Raw genomic sequence first — 20,369 nt, 5'->3', positions numbered from 1 at the left:
GGGCCCAGACAATGTCACTTCCATGCTCAAAAATTCTTTGTTGGTACCCTGTGTCACCCAGAGTAATAGCCAAGGTCCTGAACCCCGGCGGCCAGCACACCCACTCCCTACTTCTTGGCTCTCATGTACTCTTCTCCTAGCTCTCTCCACTCACCCACTGTGCCTCTTTGTGCCGTTTTTGTCCGGTAAACCTTGCCCAGACCTGCCTCAGGGCCTATGCACTTGCTATTCTCCCCAAAGCCTCCTGGCTAACTCCCTTTGTGAAGTCACCTCCTAGCATTCCTAGCTGCTCTGGTTAAAGCTGCTACTCCCTCTAATGCTCTACCCACCTCCGCAAACCCCCTAGTCCCCTAATTTCCTTTCTTTTTCTCCATAGTACCTGCTATGTTTTAATATACTTAATAATGGACTTGTTTTGTTTCATTTTGCACCCCTTGCACTAGAGTGTAAGCTCCTCAAGGGGAGGGATTTGTGTGTGTATATGTCTTTTTTAATCTCTGCTATAGCCCCAGTGCCTGCAACAGCACCTGGGCTATAACAGGTGCTCAATAACTGTTTATTGAGGGAAAGAAGACAGACTTCCCATGTACAGGCAAACGTGGATCAAGCCTCTGAATTAAATACTATGACTGGTCTCATATGAAGAAACTGAGGCATGTCAGGGAGTCCTACTCTCAAGCCAGCTCGGTTAACCAGTGTAAGAACCTCGGGATCACAGGGGAAGCTTTTGCTTTTCTTTCAATGCCTTTCTAGACTATTAGCATTTTGATTTTTTACCATGTGTCCATATTCTTTCTATTTAAGAAAAAAATCTACTACAATTTTGTAGAGAAGTTGCACCAAGAGCCTGTTGTTAATTTCCTAGAATTCTGTCATTGATTTCATAGGGCGGTGCCTTGGCATTCAGGAGGCACTCAATATTTGTCTGTGGTGTGAATGGAGACAGACTGTATACTCAGCAGAGGGAGAAAAGGAGAGACACAGAGAGATTTAAGAACAGTGCTGGCAACCAGTTAAGTGTAGTCATGAAAATGTAGTGGGGGACTTCCCTGGTGGCACAGTGGTTAAGAATCTGCCTGCCAATGCAGGGGACATGGGTTCAAGCCCTGGTCCGGGAAGATTCCACATGCCGCAGAGCCACTAAGCCCCTGCGCCACAACTACTGAGCCTGTGCTCTAGGGCCTGCAAGCCACAACTACTGAGCCCACGTGCCACAAGTACTGAAGCCTGCGCGTCTAGAGCCCGTGCTCCACAACAAGAGAAGCCACCGCAATGAGAAGCCCGCGCACTGCAACAGAGTAGCCCCTGCTCCCCGCAACTAGAAAAAGCCCGCGCAGCAATGAAGACCCAACACAGCCAAAAATAAATAAATAATTAAAAAATAAAATGTAGTGGGTAGCAAATTTTCTGATGGCAAGAACCTACACTCTATTTTCTTCAGACTTTTTCATTGAGTTATAAAATAGCCTATCCTCATCATTCATGGATTCTGTATTTGTGAATTCACTTACTCACTAAAATATGTTTGTAACCCCTAAATGCACACTCACGGTATTTCCGAAGTCTTTGACAAATATCTGAGTCACCCGACAAGCAGATTCCCAGCTAAATTCAAACAAGGCAACCAACACCCTGCCTTTTGTTTTGGCTCTGATATTGAGCACCAGTGTCCTTTCGTGGTCTATTTAGTGCTACGTTTTTTGCACATTTGCACTTTTTGTGGATTTTACTGTTTAAAGCGGCCCCCAAGCGTTGTGCTGAGGTGCTATGTTCCTAAGTGCAGGAAGGTGTGATGTACTTGAAGGAGAAAACGCACGTGTTAGAAAAGCTCCATCAGGCACAAACTGTAGCGCTACTGGCCCTGCATTCAACGTACATGACACAACAGTGTATATTAAATAAGGTGCCTTTAAACAGAAACACACAATTTGGCCGAAGCTCCATGAAAAGGTCAGATCTAAGTAGATGAATAAAGCTCTGCACCTGTTTTTTTGTTTGTTTTGTTTTTTTAAACGTGATGATCCATTTATTTATTTATTTATTTATTTATTTATTTATTTATTTATTTATTTATTTATGGCTGTGTTGGGTCTTCATTTCTGTGCGAGGGCTTCCTCTAGTTGCGGCAAGCGGGGGCCACTCTTCATCGCGGTGCGCAGGCCTCTTCGCTATCGCGGCCTCTGTTGTTGCGGGGCACAGGCTCCAGACGCGCAGGCTCAGTAGTTGTGGCTCACGGGCCTAGTTGCTCCGCGGCATGTGGGATCTTCCCAGACCAGGGCTCGAACCCGTGTCCGCTGCATTGGCAGGCAGACTCTCAATGACCGTGCCACCAGGGAAGCCCCTATGCACCTGTTTTGAAAGTTTAAAAAGACAAAACAAAACAACAACCAAAAAAAACCCCAGAAACACACATAAAACAAGGTTATGTATTGATTGGTTGATGAAACTGTGACCAGAGACTCCCAGGGACCCAGCCCTGAATTCTCCGCAGGAACAAATGGTTCAGTTTTACTAACTCAGTGTTTGTGGTGACGCTCTTTACAGAACATAACTATTGTGAACAGTGAGAATCGACTTATATTCAGTGCCCTAATTTTAAGTGTACTGCTTGATGACTTTATCATTTTTTTGATGACTTTTTACATATGGACACTCTTGCAACCACCATGCAGACGAACACCAACTAATAGAACATTTCCAGTATCCCAAATGTCCCCCCATCCCCCTTCCCCACTCCCCATCCAGTGGTAACCATGACACCAAGTTCTAGCACCATTGATTAGTTTTGCCCCTTCTTAGTTCATGTAAATAAAGTGATACATGTTTGCGAGAGTCATTCATGCTGTCATATGTCTCAGTAATTTGTTCTTTTTTATTGCTGTAGAGTATTCCATGGTATGATTATACTAAAAATAATTTTTTTTTTTTTTAATATTTATTTTTTGGCTGTGTTGGGTCTTCATTTCTGTGCGAGGGCCTTCTGCAGTTGCGGCAAGCGGGGGCCACTCTTCATCGCGGTGCGCGGGTCTCTCACCGTCGCGGCCTCTCGTTGCGGAGCACAAGCTCCAGACGCGCAGGCTCAGCAGCTGTGGCCCACGGGCCCAGCCGCTCCGCGGCATGTGGGATCTTCCCAGACCAGGGCTCGAACCCGTGTCCCCTGCATTGGCAGGCAGATTCTCAACCGCTGCACCACCAGGGAAACCCCCCTACTAAAAATAATTTAACCATTCTCCTGTTGATGGATACTTGAGTTATTTCTAGGGTTTTTGTTGTTATTAGTATATCCTATTACTTAAAAAAAAAAGAATAATGCATTTTCAGCTAAATAATATGTTCCCAAACGTATTATTAAAACATTCCCAAACACCTGTATGACAACCTAGTAAGGATTTCTGCAAAATATAAAGCTTTTTAAATTACCTGATTATTTCACATTAATGAACTCATTAACGGGAGCTTTGTGAAGTATGCATCAATATTGTACAGTATGGGTGGCATGCAATCATGTTATATAAAATTATTACTTTTTTAATGATTTTTGCCTGCAACAATTGTAGTATTGTTGCAAACTCTTTTTTTTTTTAAATAAATTTATTTATTTATTTTTGGCTGTGTTGGGTCTGTTGCTGCATGTGGGCTTTCTCTACTTGCGGCGAGCAGGGGCTACTCTTCGTTGCAGTGAGCGGGCTTCTCATTGTGGTGGCTTCTCTTGTTGCGGAGCACGGGCTCTAGGCACACAGGATTCAGTAGTTGCAGCACACAGGCTCAGTAGTTGTGGCTCATGGGCTCTAGAGTGCAGGCTCAGTAATTGTGGCGCACGGGCTTAGTTGCTCCATGGCATGTGGGGTCTTCCTGGACCAGGGCTCGAACCTGTGTCCCCTGCATTGGCAGGCGGATTCTTAACCACTGCACCACCAGGGAAGCCCTGTTATATAAAATTATGTTTCCTTTAACTATGGAAAGAACCTGTACTGTAATGTAATTAAACAATGAAATAATGTGTTAAGGTTATAGGGATATTATCTAAAGTGGGCTTGATTCTGTAGCCCCAAAGGTACCCAGCAGAAGCTAACTCTGGGACCCATGAAGGGCTAAGTCTTCAGGGAAAGAATGGGTGAGATGAAATGCACAGTGTTTATTTTTTTTTAATTTATTTTATTTAAGTATAGTTGATGCACAGTGTTGTGTTAATTTCTACCGTACAGCAAAGTGACTCAGTTATACATATATATACATTCTTTTTCATCCTCTTTTCCATTATGGTTTATCACAGGATATTGAATTCCCTGTGCTATTCCCTGTGCTATACAGTAGGACCTTGTTGTTTATCCATTCTATCAATATATGTAATAGTTTGCATCTGCTAATCCCATACTCCCACTCCATCCCTCTCCCACCCCCCTCCCCCTTGGCAACCACAGGTCTCTTCTCTATGTCTGTGAGTCTGTTTCTGTTTAGTAGATAAGTTCATTTGTGAAATGCATAGTGTTTAAATGGTAGACACTGATTTGGACCATTACTAAATGGATTCTATCATTTTATCTACCTATCTATATCTGTCTAGCTGGCAAAATGTCATAGAGAATATTTGAGTGAAAGTCCAAATATGAGGGGGTTTTGCATGTACTTCAATACAAGGTAGAGGCTTCAAAATTACTTTAGAGTAGTCCTTCTTTTGTCCTGGAACCACACCTTGCGTAAACCTTTAAGCTATGCAAATGAGCAAGGATTCCATACCCTGCCTTTGGAAGAGCTAGGGGTGGGGAAGGGGTGGCGGTGGGAGGGAGCCTACAATAGGCTGGAGGCCAAGAAGGGTAGGACCCGATCTCCTTCCCTTCAGTGCTGGGTCTCCCAAGCGCAAGACGCCCTTCATGCTCCCAGAGAACTTACTTTCTTGAGATTCACCATGCCGTCAAAGTCAAGGCCACCTCAGAAAAGGAAACGGAAACCTGTGTATAGCCAGAGGGCCGAAGGGATATATGTCCCCCAATTCCTGAGGGGACGTCCCCCTAACACCCCTGGCACCAGCTTAGGCTGCAGGTGGTTTCTGGATGCCTGGAGGGGCACAAGACAAAAACAAGGTATGTTTTTTAGAATCATGTTTTCCAACTTGATTGTCGGTTTCTAAGAAAGCTATTGATTTCAGGGAGGTAGAGCTTGCCATGGGCCAACTTATAGAAATCTTGAATTGCCTTCCGTAGCTGGTTGGTTTCTTCTCCAGGGGGTTTTAGGTATGTGAACGGGTGATTTGCAAATAAGCCTTTGACCTTTTCCTTTGCAGTTGAGCCTGTGTCTCATTCTCTTGCTTTTGGCGTTGTTCCTTTGGAAGTTGACTGAATCGACCAAAATTGGGTTGGGTCTTTGAGCAGCTAATGGAAGGATGGGTGTGGGGGACAGAGGTTAGGGTTAGGGTGGAGAGCGAAGGGGGAGCTTTATCAGTCTAACCAGAATAATGACTGAAAGGGCTCCTCCACAGAACCCAGGCTCCAAGATGGGCACAGATGCCCAAGTGCAGTCCTAATTACCCTTGAAAATCCCTTAAATCACTTTTGTTACCTATTATCTTCCAAGGAAGGAACAAGATTACCTTATTGAGTACAGCTGAATTGACTGTTGTATTTAGAAATATCATAACATTTCCCCCTTCAAAAAAACAAAACAAACAAACAAAAAAAAACTTCAAATCCAGAATCACACCAATCCAGAGCTGAAGTCATGTAAGTGAACATGAAAATACTGAGCATTTGTTCTATCTCCATAAACTTGTAAGATCCCTTTCCTCCCTCTGTTTCATCTGAAGCTCGCAGCCCTTACTCCCATCCCTTTGTAACTGACATTCAGGCCCACATTTAAACACCGTCTTCAGCTTTCTTTTGCATGTTTTTTGTGGTTCCCCATACATTGGATGCCCCTCCTTGCTTTACCTGCACAGAGAATTCAACCTTCGGAACCCCACAGACAGGGAGAGGGTTGTGTGCCGAGTGTGAGGTTGGAACATTGGAGAAAGGTGCGGGGCTTCACCTTAGTAGGTGGGGCAGCTACAAAGCTCTGCTAGTTCCCACAGCTGCCACTGACATCCTGGCTCCGAGAAACCTACAAAACCTACAAACGAATAGGTTTGTTCCTTTAGGCGCTATTTGAGTCTTTCCTGTGGAGTCTAACGTGAAGGAGATAAGGGCAGTTACTACCCTACGGAGAACACATTCCACTCCGATGGAGGAGGCAGACTTTTTTTTTTTTTTAACTTATTTTTTGGCCGCACTTGGGGCGTGCGGGGTCTTAGTTCCCCGACCAGGGATGGAACCCGCACCCCCTGCAGTGGAAGCCCGTAGTCTTAACTGCTGGACCGGCAGGGAAGTCCCAGACTTTTTTTTTTTTTTTTTTTGGCTCTGTTGGGTCTTCATTGTGGTGTGCAGGCTTCTCATTGCGGTGGTTTCTCTAGTTGCGGAACATGGGCTCTAGGTGCGCGGGCTTCGGTAGTTGTGGCTCGCGGGCTCTAGAGCGCAGGCTCAGTAGTTGTGGCGCACGGGCTTAGTTGCTCCGCGGCATGTGGGATCTTCCCAGACCAGGGCTCAAACCCATGTTCCCTGCATTGACGGGCGGATTCTTAACCACTGCGCCACCAGGGAAGACCCCAGACTTTTTTTTTAAATCTACATTTAAAAAAAATTTCAGCTCACATTTATTGAGCACTTATGTGTACCTGGCCCTGGGAATGTGGCTCTGCCTCATTGAAGAAACACATCTAGTGGGAAAAAGGCAAGACACGTAACAACGTGTGTTAAGTCATCAGCACTTTTAATCAACTGCAACAATGGCTGTGAAGGAGAAGTATAAGGTACAGTAATAGGGTGCTACAGGTGACCTTAAGAAAGTGAGTGAAGTCACCTGGGACGAAGGTTGTTGGAGGGAAGAGGATCAGGCATCTCCAGAAAGGCCCTGAGGCCTTCAGATTCAAGGTGGGGTGGAAAGGCTGGCAGGGAGGGTCCAGATCAAGCAAGGCAGGGTTTAGAAGGTTCTTAAGGGAGTTATCCCATCAAATTGCATTTTGAAAGGATGACTCTGGCTGCTGTGTGGAGGAATGGCTTAGATGTGGAGAGTACCTGGATGGACCTGGGAATGCCCCTGGGAAACTGGGATCACCCTTGGAGGGGGGAGAGGGAAGACAGCAAAAGAAAAGCACGGGAGGGTGAGAAGGAACCTTGGCCTGAACTTGAACAGGCAGGGATGGACAGAGGTGGGGGACTCATTTAAGAGCTCTGAGGAGGCAGGATAGGTTTACAAGTGGGAAGAGAGGATAAGGCATGACGGACAGACTTGGGCTTGGAAGTCTGGGCTACTTGGAGGGTGCCCCGATGAAATACCTGCGTAGTATCCAGCACTCTATTGCGAGGTGGACAGGCACAGAGCTGACGAAGCCCTTACATCCATCACCTCAGTTAATCCTCATAATAACCCTCTAACACTGTGCTGTCAGCCAAACTTTCTGCCATGATGGAAATATTCTATATCTGGGCTGCCCAGAATGCCAGCCACCAGCCCCATGTGGCAATTGGGCCTTTGAAATATAAATAGTGCAACTGAGGAGCTGAACCTCTAATTGAATTTAAGGTTAATTAATTCAGTTTTAAAAACTGATGCTTGATTCTGTTACTGGAAAACTTTCAAGTGTGTTTGAAATGACTTGGATATGGCGTTCTACTGTTTTTTTAAATTAATATATTATCTTCAAAGGAAATTTGAAAATACATAGAAATACCATTTAAACAGCTCCTGATAACATTTTGACTCTACTTTTTCCAAAGGGAAATTTTATGAAATCTAAATGGAGATCAAGTATTTCCCAATGAAATTTTAACATCTAAATTAAGATAAGTTGTAAATGTGAAATATATGCCAGGTTTCAAAGATTTAGTAAGAAAAATGATGTAAAATGTCTCATTATCAACCTTTTATGTCAATTACCTGTTGAAATGATAAGCTTGGATGTAATTGGGTTAAATGAAGTATGTTATTGAGATTATCAGCAGTTTTTTTTTACTTTATACATTTTTTTACTGTTAAAAAAATTTTTTTTTTTTTAATTTTTTTTTTATTTTTTTTTATTTTTGGTTGTGTTGGGTCTTCAGTTCGTGCGAGGGCTTTCTCCAGTTGCGGCAAGCGGGGGCCTCTCTTCATCGCGGTGCGGGGACCGCTCTTCATCGCGGTGCGCGGGCCTTTCACTATCGCGGCCCCTCCCGTTGCGGGGCACAGGCTCCAGACGCGCAGGCTCAGCAGTTGTGGCTCACGGGCCCAGCCACTCCGTGGCATGTGGGATCTTCCCAGACCAGGGCTCGAACCCGTGTCCCCCGCATTAGCGGGCAGATTCTCAACCACTGCGCCACCAGGGAAGCCCTACTGTTAAAAATTTTAACACAATAAGTTTAATGTTAATTAACATCCCTACCTTCTCTGTGAACAATATAAATATATCAAAACATTTTATCTCAGTCATACTCTTACATGTTATTATTCTAGTTCCTTTTTTTAAAAATTTTTATTGAAGTATAGTTGATTTACAATGTTGTGTCAGTTTCAGGTGTACAGCAAAGTGAATCAGTTATACATATACATATACTCACTTTTTTTGTTTTTGATTCTTTTCCCATGTAGGCCATTAAAGAGTATTGAGTAGAGTTCCCTGTGCTATATAACAGGTTCTTATTAGTTATCTATTTTATATATAGTAGTGTGTATATGTCAGTCCCAATCTCCCAATTTATCCCTCCCTCTTTATACATTTTTAATTGAGATATAACTCAAAAACCCATTATTCACCCTTTTAAGGTGTACAGTTTGGATTTTAGTACACTCACAAAGTCGTGTAACCATAATTCTAATCCCAGGAAATTTTCATCACCCCCAAAAGAAACCCAGATCCAAGAGTGGTCACTTCCCCCACCCCCCCTACCCCGCAACCCCTGGCAACCGCTAATCTACTTCCTGTCTATGGATTTGCCTATTCTGGACATTTCCTACAAATAGAATCATACAATATGTTGTTATTTGTAACTGGCTTCTTTCACAGTACATAATGTTTCCAAGGTTCATCCACTTTGTAGCATGCGTCAGTGCTTCATTCCTTCTTATGGCTGAATAATAGGCCAATGGATATAGACCACGTTTTGTTGGTCCATTCAAGAGATGACATTTGGGCTGCTTCCATTTTGAGGCTGTTGTATGTACAAGCTTTTTCTAAAATAAATTTATTTATTTATTTATTTATTTATTTATTTTACTTTTTGGCTGTGTTGGGCCTTCGTTGCTGCACGCCAGGCTCTCTCTAGTTGTGGCGAGCGGGAGCTACTCTTTGTTGTGGTGCGCGGGCTTCTCATTGCAGTGGCTTCTCTTGTTACGCAGCATCGGCTCTAGGCGCGCAGGCTTCAGTAGTTGTGGCTTGTGGGCTCTAGAACGCAGGCTCAGTAGTTGTGGTGCACGGGCTTAGTTGCTTCATGGCCTCTGGGATCTTCCCAGACCAGGGCTCGAACCCGTGTCCCCTGCATTGGCAGGTGGATTCTTAACCACTGTGCCACCAGAGAAGTCCCCAGTGCTTTGATTTTAGCTTTATATTTTTCATTAAAAATACCATTTTCCAAAGTCATGTGTCAGCTCCTGTTTTCCCCCACTCCCTTCAATGAGGTTATGTCGAACACTTGCAATATAGATTCACTTGTTACTGTCTGCATTCTGTCCTAGGATCCCCCAATATCCCTCTTGATTTTTTAAAACATTTGTGTACAATAAAGTTCGCTCCTTTTTTTTTTTAATGTTTATTTTATTTATTTATTTTTGGCTGCATTGGGTCTTTGTTGCTGCACGCAGGCTTTCTCTAGTTGCAGCAAGCGGGGGCTACTCTTCATTGCAGTGCGCGGGCTTCTCTTGTTGCGGAGCACAGGCTCTAGGCGCGTGGGCTTCAGTAGTTGTAGCACATGGGCTCAGTAGTTGTGGCTCGCGGGCTTAGCTGCTCCATGGCATGTGGGATCTTCCCGGACCAGGGCTCGAACCCGTGTCCCCTGCATTGGCAGGCAGATTCTTAACCACTGCGCCACCAGGGAAGCCCCAATAAAGTTCACTCTTGGTGAGGTTCTCTCAGTTTTACAGATGCATAGGGTCATGTATCCCCCTCCCCCACTATCAAAATGAACACCTTAAAAATTCCTCTGCATCCCCCCAGCCCCATAGTTGACTCCTCCTTCTCCCTGCCCCTGCCCAACACTGACCTGCTGCCCCACGCTTTGTAAGATACACACACTGGACAACTACAAGCGTGGCTCTGCTCCTGGGATTGTCAGGACATGCAAATGAATGCATGGGAAGCACTCAGGACGGAGCCTGGCACTCAGGAGCCTGGCACGTGAGTGCCCATCACATCAGAGCTGTTATAACTATCAGACTGGGCTTTGTTCACTGTGGGGTGAGGGTGGGGATGCTGGACACCAGCAAAGCCCAACAGGCTGCCAAGGGTGTGAGTCAGCACCGCCGGTGAGGCACGTAAAAATGCCCAGCCCCAGTCTCACCCTAAACCTACTTGAAAGAGTCTTCCTGGTACAGGATGTTTTTTTGGCTGCACTGCGAGGCATGAAGGACCTTACGTCCCCAATCAGGGATTGAACCCACGCCCCCTGCGGTAGAAGTGGAGAGTCTTAACCACTGGACTGTCAGGGAAGTCCCAGGCAGGATGTTTAACAGGACTTTCCTGGGATGGTGATGCTGAAGGTCCTGGGACATGCGCTGAGAAACTGCTTTGGGGTGACTTGTATAATGTGGATCAGAAAGTGCTAGAGAAGTTCTGGTGACCCTTGGGGGGAAAGGGGACAGAAGAGGTGTTCCATGGCTGGGAACCCATTGTACCAGATGAAACAACCAAGAAAAATGGTACAAGGTGGAAGTCTCAGATAAGGGCCGCCTGGACTCCCTACCACCGACCCGCTCCTGAGCCCTGGGGTCTCAGCCTTCTCATCTCAGAGGTTCCCTGTAGCTCTGCTCGAATGCTATATAGTTTTGATGTGTACTTCCTCCAAATGTTATTATTACAGTATTATATGCACATGATTCAAAAAAAATTCAAACAGTACAGCAGGAATCGACACACTTTCCATTAAGGGCCAGATAGTAAGTACTTTTGGCTTTGCGGGCCATATGACCTCTGGTCTTTATTGCAGCTTCTAATCCTGCCTTTGTAGGGTGAAAGCAGCCATAGACAATACATACATGAATGAATGCTGTGTTCCAATAAAACTTATTTTTTTTAATATGGAAAATTAAAAAAAAAATTATTGGCATATAGTTGATCTACAATGTTGTGTTAGTTTCAGGTGCCAGCAAAGTGAATCAGTTACACATATACATATATCCACTCTTTTTTAGATTCTTTTCCCATGTAGGTCATTACAGAGTATTGAGTAGAGTTCCCTGTGCTGTACAGTAGGTCCTTACTAGTTATCTATTTTATATACAGTAGTGTGTATATGTCAATCCCAATCTCCCAATTTATCCCTCCCCTACCTTACCCCCTGCAATAAAAGTTATTTTTACAAACAAGTGCTTCCATATTTGGCCCACGGGCCATAGTTTACTAATTCCTGTGGAAAAGTAAAGTAAAAAGTAGACACGGAATCCCCCCCCCCCCACTTCCTCCAAGGAAACCACTGTTAATTTTCTTGTGCACAGTATTGTAGCTAGAAGCAGAAAAGTCAAGTTGTTACGTGAAGGCGAAATAAAACAAGCCAGGTAACATCATAAGTTCAAGTGAAACCAAAAAAGCCCAAACCACTTTCCACCCTCTTTGAAGCCTTGAATGTAATAGAGATACAAACATATTTGTTTTTGAATTGATAAAGCAAATCAGAGTTGATAAGTAACAATAGAAATGATCTAACATAAATGGCTCCTATGTTTAGGGTAATGACCAACTTAGTAGGTGTTCCAGAAATGTTTGTGGCATCGTTTGATTAAAAAAAAACAAAAAACAAAAAAACACGACTCCGGAATGACAGTCATTCTCCTAGAGAATCAGGGCAGTTCAATTTAAATTTGGCCCAGTTAATTAAGTGCAACACTTGAAGCAGGGCTATAGCAATCATGTAGATTTATTAATTGAAGATTTGTTTTCTCTGCCCTCTTCTTTTGAATTTCTACTCTTAGAGCATCTAAGAATTTAATTCTGTCTTAGTTGTATTTTACCACTGCCCTCTTGCACTCATTTTCTTGGGAAGTTACTTCAAGTCAATAGCAGAATTAACCTCTGAATAATAATAAATAAAAAACAAGTACAAAGTGGTTAAATTAGGACTCGGGTAAAAGGTCACTTTTTCTCTAGGCCTTGATTTTTCTTATTGTGAGAAAAAATATCTCAATAACACCAAATCCTGAAACACATTGTTCTTTGCCACTTAAAGATACTATTGTTGATGTTTAAAGAAATTCAAAAGGCTCTCTCAAAATGTAGAAACTTGAAGTATAGATAAGAATTCCCAGGGGCTTCCCTGGTGGCATATGGTTAAGAATCCGCCCGCCAATGCAGGGGACACGATTGGAGCCCTGGTCTGGGAAGATCTCACATGCCGCAGAGCAACTAAGCCCGTGAGCCACAACTACTGAGCCTGCGCTCTAGAGCCCATGAGCCACAACTACTGAGCCCATGTGCCACAACTACTGAAGCACACGTGCCTAGAGCCGTGCTCTGCAACAAGAGAAGCCACCGCAATGAGAAGCCCTGCACTGCAACAAAGAGTAGCCCCCTTTGCAACTAGAGAAAGCGTGCGCACAGCAACAAAGACCCAACGCAGCCAAAAATAAATAAATAAATAATTTATTTAAAAAAAAGAATTCCCTTTCTGCTTTACTTTGGTAGACATGCTGGGGAGGAGCAGAGATTATTTGTGAATAAAAACTATTTTCTAGGGCTTCCCTGGTGGCGCAGTGGTTGAGAATCTGCCTGCCAATGCAGGGGACACGGGTTTGAGCCCTGGTCTGGGAGGATCCCACATGCCACGGAGCAGCTGGGCCCGTGAGCCACAACTACTGAGCCTGCGCGTCTGGAGCCTGTGCTCCGCAACAAGAGAGGCCGCAACAGTGAGAGGGCTGAGCACCGCGATGAAGAGTGGCCCCCGCTTGCCGCAACTAGAGAAAGCCCTCGCACAGAAATGAAGACACAACACAACCAAAAATAAATAAATAAAATTTAAAAAACAAAAAACAAAAAAAAACTACTTTCTAAAGAAATATGGTAGTTATTAATATAGGATATGTTTCTGTATTAAGTCTTTGGAGGTTCTGGACTATTTAAAGAAAAAAAAGAGAACACTCACCAGGGTGTCTGGCACATAGTAAATGCTTAATAAACGTTGTCCCTTTTTTGTGTGTAATTTTCTTTAAGACGAAAGGGACCTTGGTGTTCTCAAGCTGGTTTCTTGCCCTCAGAACCTGAGACTCTTTCCCTATCAACCTTGATATCAAATGCCATTATTTTAATTAATTTAAATTCCCTGAGTTCCCATCTGGCAGATGAAATCCAGTTGCTGCTTGCAACAGTTACTGCACTCCTAACAGTGGAGCAAGAAATCTGCCTATTGCCAGCATGTGTATTCGTTGATTCAATCAAAAATATTTCCTGAGCAAGGGCTATGGAAGGAAAGAACTACCTCCTGACCGGCCGTAGAGCCCAGTAGCTTAGCTGTGCTCTGTGTCTAAGTGTCCTAAGAGATGGGAGAGAGGGGTTCTGAGAAAGGGCATTTCCAGCTGGAAGGATGAGCCAGCCTCATCAGCCAGGGGACCCAGATTACTGCCTTAAAGCAAGATTTCTTTTTTTCTGCCTCCATCCAGACCTTGAGTGTGGGGGCCAGGAAAGGCGTTTGGCCGATATTTGTTGAAAGAATGAATGAATGACTAAGTGTGAGGTTAAATGAATTTTACTTTTAACACATAGATATTCTCCACCCTCATTTTCAAATGTCTTTGAAAATAATTTTCCAAGTCAGCAGTTTATTTTTAGGCTTATTAGTAGAAAAGTAAGTTGAGTCATTGAACAACCCAGTGCCAGTTCTGGAGGCATTTTTGTTTGTCACAATTGCTATAGGAATCCGGTGGGTAGACCAGGGATGCAGCTAAACATCCTACAGTGCACAGGACAGCCCTAAATTGCAGTGGTGCTGAACCCATCCAAAGCCAGGAGCTCCCTGTCCTTGGGAGGCAGCTCTTAGGCTTGACTTCTGAGACAGGCAGAGCTAGGTGTGAATCCCATTTTCACCATCTCCTCGCCATGCCTCAGTTTCCCCATCTGTAAAATGAGAACAGTAATACCTTCTAACAGAATGTAAAGCATGGCATAGTGGTTAGAGGCATATGCTATGGGATGAGAGGATACCCTGGCTCAAACCTTTACCTTGTTATTCTTTTCAGTATAGTAAAGTACATAAAATAAAATTTACCATTGATGACATGTCATCCATTCACCATGTTATGCAATCATCACCACTATTTCTGGAACATTTTCATTACCCCACTCCCCAAAACCCCGTATCCATTAAGTACTCACTCTTTCCACCCCCATAACCAGCCCCTGGCAACCACTAATCTGTTTTCTGTCTCTGGGTTTGACCATTCTGCATATTTCATATAAATGGAATCATACAACATGTGGCCTTTTATGGCTGGCTTCTTTAACTCAGTGTAATGTTTTCAAGGTTTATTCGTTTCGTAGCAGGTATCAGTGCTTCCTTTTTAGTGGCTGTGTAATATTCCATTGTAGGATATACCGCCTTTGGTTAACCTATTCATCTGTCCATGGACATCTGGGTTGTTTCCACCTTTTAGCTATTGTGCTTTGTGCTGTTATGAACATTTGTGTACAAGCTTTTGAGAACCTGTTTTCCATTCTGTTGGGTACATAGCTGGGTCACTCGTCTGCTAAGTCTATGCTTAACCTATATTAAGAAACCCTTCCCTTGTTTTTATTACCTCTGAGACTTTGTGCACCTGCCCTCTTTGCGGCTTGGTATCCTCCCCTGTAAAGAGGGGTGCATGACAGTTTTAGATCACAGGGCATTTGAGAGGATTAAACAAATGAGTTGCTGTATGCCCTTGGCCCCGTGCCTGCCACAGGGAAGCGCTCAGTAAACACGAGCAATTACTATTGCTCTTACCTGGTTGTGGGGATTCAGATACTCAACATAAAGCATGTTACCTGGCTCTTTGAGGAGTGCTTATTATTTGGTTTACAATTTGTGCTAAGAAAATTCTGTCAAGAATGTGCATTATGTGACAAACTTCTAGCCTTATATTAGCCAAATACAGAGTTCATTGCCCTTTAAATTTATATATTTATTTATTTTTGGCTGCGTTGGGTCTTCATTGCTGCACGCGGGCTTTCTCTAGTTGCGGCGAGCAGGGTCTACTCTTTGTTGTGGTGCGCGGGCTTCTCACTGCGGTGGCTTCTCTTGTTGCAGAGCACGGGCTCTAGGTGCGCGGGTTTCAGTAGTTGTGGCACGCAGGCTCAGTAGTTGTGGCACATGGGCTCTAGAGTGCAGGCTCAGTAGTTGTGGCACACGGGCTTAGTTGCTCTGCGGCATGTGGGATCTTCCCGGACCAGAGCTCGAACCCGTGTCCCCTGCATTGACAGGCCGATTCTTAACCACTGCGCCACCAGGGAAGTCCCTGAGCTGTTTTTTAAAAAAAGTAAACAAGACCCCAGTATCTACAGCACACCTGGCTAACCATGAGCAGTCATTCTAGAAAAGACCTTACTTTAAGGGCATTAAGGTTTTGCCGGCTCACAGCCCAGAAGAATGTTGGCCACTTGACCTAATTAGCCACCCCTGTGGTCATTTTTGCCATTTGTTTAACCTCAGGCAGCCCCGTCCCTGTCCCTGGCACATGGTGGGTGCTCAGCCTAGGAATCGTTTTGAGTGAAAGGATGGTGGGTCAGGAATGGGGAAGGCCTGGGGTCTCATCTCATTCTCTCTCTTACAAGAACCATCTCACAATTTCTGGATGGGAAAGTAGTTCCTTAACAGCCACTTTAGGTAGAAACTGCCCTCCCCATTTCCCTGATAAGAATGTTGAGTTCAAAGAGGTTAAGTCAATTTCCCAAGTTCGAGTTTGCAGGACCCCTCTATGGAGCCTGGATCATCTGGTTTGCATCCTAAAGCCCCTTACCCTCCCAAACTGCTTACAGCGGCATGACCTTGGCCAAATGCCTTATCTCTAAGCCCACATCCTCACTACCCTTGTGGTTGAGGGGTTAGGTTGTCTTTCCAGGTATGGATTATAACTTAGTTATACTGGAAAAAAAGTGCCTCTGATTCCCATTTCCATTAAATTATTTGAGACCCTGACCAAAACATAGCTCCCAGGTAGATAAATATTTTGGGTCTAAAGAAGAAAAACCAACTGGCTGTTTATGCCGAGTCATGGCACGGGCCCTGGGAGCAGCAAAATATGTTTTGCTCAGAGAGTAATGATAGGGTGGCGCCCCTCCCTACTTGGCTCTACCTAATGACAAGGCAGATGGTCCAGCGGTTCCTGTCTCCCCAGTTTTCTGTCTCCTCTGGTCACTGGTTTTGGAACCAGGGTAGGGGTTGTAAAATTTCTAAAAATTAGCAGTGATCAGAAATAGTGCCCTAGGGGCTTCCCTGGTGGCGCAGTGGTTGAGAGTCCACCTGCCAATGCAGGGGACACGGGTTCGATCCCTGGTGCGGGAGTATCCCACATGCCGCGGAGCAACTAGGCCCGTGCACCATAACTACTGAGCCTGTGCTCTAGGGCCTGTGAGCCACAGCTACTGAAGCCCACGCGCCTAGAGCCCATGCTCCGCAACAAGAGAAGCCACCACAATGAGAAGCCTGCGCAAAGCAACAAAGACCCAATGCAGCCAAAAATAAACAAATAAATAAATAAATTTATATTAAAAAAGAAATAGTGCCCTAAATCCTCTTGCCCTTTGGAGTTCTCTAACAGATCCTTTGAGGCATCTTGGCATTAAACCTCCCAGGAAGTAGGCATTACGCAGCTGATACACTTCTGTGGAGTTCTTCCCCAAGTACCCCTTCTGTGTGCAAATGGTTTTTTTTTTTTTAAATTAATTTAATTAATTAATTAATTTTGGCAGCATTGGGTCTTCGTTGCTGCGCACGGGCTTTCTCTAGTTGCGGAGAGCGGGGGCTACTCTTCGTTGCGGTGCGGGGGCTACTCTTCGTTGCGGTGCGCGGGCTTCTCATCGCGGCGGCTTCTCTTGTTGCGGAGCACGGGCTCTAGGCGCGCGGGCTTCAGTAGTTGCGGCGCGCGGGCTCTAGAGCGCAGGCTCGGTAGTTGTGGCGCGCGGGCTTAGTTGCTCCGCGGCATGTGGGATCTTCCCGGACCAGGGCTCGAACCCGTGTCCCCTGCATCGGCAGGCGGATTCTCAACCACGGCGCCACCAGGGAAGCCCGCAAATGGGTTTTATAATTCCACCAGGGGAAGAAGAAAACAGGCTAGCACAACCCCGTGGAATAATTGAGTCTGGGCCTTCTCGGTAGGCCTCAGAGTGCACTGGTCTTGCCTTTTTTTTCTGGCCACCTGGCTTGAGGGATCCTAGTTCCCCCACCAGGGATTGAACCCCGGGCCCTCGGCAGTGAAAGTGCGGAGTCACGACCACTGGACCACCAGGAGATTCCCGGTCTTGCTTTTCTAGTAGCCATGGTGGCCTAGGAATAACTTCTCCACCTGTCATCCACTCCTCCATGAAAGATGCGTAAGGCAGGAAAAGAGAAAGTAAGTGCTGTTATTGAATCCCTATGAAAATCCATCCGAGAAGCCTTTAAAGCATGCAGGCACTCTTTTCTACCTTTGTATCCCAGACAGCCCCTAGCTCCTAGCAAGCAGTTAGCATCAGCTGAGGTGAAAGCATTCATTCAACCTTTTTTTTTTTTTTTTTTTTTTTTTTTTTCTACTTTATTTATTGATTGATTGATTGATTGATTGATTGGCTGCGTTGGGTCTTCGGTTCGTGCGAGGGCTTTCTGTAGTTGCGGCAAGCGGGGGCCACTCTTCATCGCGGTGCGGGGACCGCTCTTCATCGCGGTGCGCAGGCCTTTCACTATCGCGGCCCCTCCCGTTGCGGGGCACAGGCTCCAGACGCGCAGGCTCAGTAGTTGTGGCTCACGGGCCCAGCTGCTCCGTGGCATGTGGGATCTTCCCAGACCAGGGCTCGAACCCGTGTCCCCTGCATTAGCAGGCAGATTCTCAACCACTGCGCCACCAGGGAAGCCCTCATTCAACCTTTATTGAGCATCGGCTATGGGCCAGGCACTGTGCTAGGTGCTGAGGACAGAACTGTGAGAAAGACAGTTTCTCTCATCAAGACGCTTGTAGGACGGGACACATTAGTTATGCGTGTTCATTTTTTATTGCTGTGCAATAAGTTATCACAAACTTAGAGGTGGAAAAGAGCACCCATGTATGATCTCATAGTTTTGTAGATCAGAAGACCAGGCCAGCTCCAAAGGGCTCTCCTCTTGGGCTTCACCAGGCCAAAGCCAAGGGGTGGGCTCTCTGACAGCTCCGGGGAAGGGCCACCTCATTCAGACTGGCAGAATTTAGTTTTGAGGCCCCCGTTTTCAGGCTGGTGGCTGGGGATGCCCCCTTAGCCTGCAGGGGCTACTCTCAGATCCTTCCACGTGGCCCCCTACATCTCAATAACAGAGAACCTCCTCTCATCTGTCACATCTCTGCCTTCCTCTTCTGCCACCAGAGAAAACTCTGCTATTAAAAGACCAATATGATTAGGTTGGGCCAAACCAGATGGTCTCTCTACTTAAACTCGACTGATTAGCAACCTTAATTTCATCAGTGTAATAGAACGCAATCGTAGGAGTAGCATCTAGGTTGAAGGTCCCTTGTAGAACTCTGCATATGCTATGTAAACAGTTATTCAAAAATTATTCAAAATGTGGTCCAGTGGTTAGGACTCAGGACTTTCACTGCCGAGGGCCGAGGTTTGATCCCTAGTCCGGGAATTGAGATCCCACAAGCTGCACAGAGAGAGAGAGAGAGAGAGAGAGAGAGAGAGAGAGAGAGAGAGAGGGAGAGAAAGAAAATGCTGGTAAGTACTATGAAAAAGTAAACCAGGTCCCAGGATAGAGTGACTGGGTGGATGGGTGAGGGGCCTATACTTGAGACAGTCTGCTTTGTTGGTCCCTCTTTGTATCAGCCTCTGACTATGGCCCAAATCTGCTCTAGCCCCACCTCCCTAGGTGGCCTCCAGGCTCTCATACCATCTCCACACATCTTTACCTCTAGGCCAGACTCCTGTTGAACTAACTCCTTACCACCGCCGTATGGATAATGTCTAACAGGCATCTCAAATGTAATACAGTTCAAAAAAAGCAAAAATACAAATAAAAACAACAAACCCCCCAAACTCCCCAAAATGAAGCCAAAAGAAACTTACTCTTAATTTTACTTCCAAACCTGTGCCTCCCCCAGACTTCTCCCCCATGTTAGTAACTGGCACCATCATTCACCCAGTTGCTCAAGCCAGAAATCTGAGAGCGATGCTTGATTCTTCTCTCTTCCCTCCCACTCAGTTCCAGGCTCTCAGCAATTTGACCTGCCTACATACTAACCCGTTTCCTCCATCTCCACCCCCAACCCCACCCCCAGTCCATCTCCAACTCTCATCTAGACTATGAACAGCTTCCACTCTGGTCTTCCTCACTCATTCTCATCTTTTAAAAAGAATTAGTTGGGGACTTCCCTGGTGGCGCAGTGGTTAAGAATCCACCTGCCAACGCAGGGGACACGGGTTCGAGCCCTGGTCCGGGAAAATCCCACATGCTGCGGAGCAACTAAGCCTGTGCACCACAACTACTGAGCCTGCGCTCTAGGGCCTGCACGCCACAACTGCTGAGCCCGCGTGCCACAAGTACTGAAGCCCGCGCACCTAGAGCCCGTGCTCTGCAACAAGAGAAGCCACTGCAATGAGAACCCTGCGCACCGCAATGAAGAGTAGCCCCCACTGGCCGCAACTAGAGAAAGCCCGCACTCAACAATGAAGACCCAATGCAGCCAAAAATAAATAAATTAATAATTTATAAAAAAGCAAAACAAATTAATTGTATTGAGATCTGACACATACCACATAATTTACCCATTTAAAGTGCACAGTTCAATAGTTTTTCGTATATTCGCAGAGTTGTGCAACCATCACCAGAATCAGATTTAGGATATTTTCATCACCCCCAAAAGAAATCCTGTACTTGCTAGCAGTCACTCCCAAACCCTTAACTGTCCAGTCCTTAATCTATCTCACATCTCTATAGGTTGATTTTCCTGCTCTGGACATTTCATGTAAT

Source organism: Balaenoptera borealis, assembly GCF_965194805.1.
Source record: "Balaenoptera borealis genome assembly, chromosome: 16".
In the NCBI taxonomy this organism is placed as follows: Eukaryota; Metazoa; Chordata; class Mammalia; order Artiodactyla; family Balaenopteridae; genus Balaenoptera; species Balaenoptera borealis.
The sequence above is the reverse complement of the archived record's forward strand: the minus strand, read 5'-3'. Positions refer to the sequence as shown.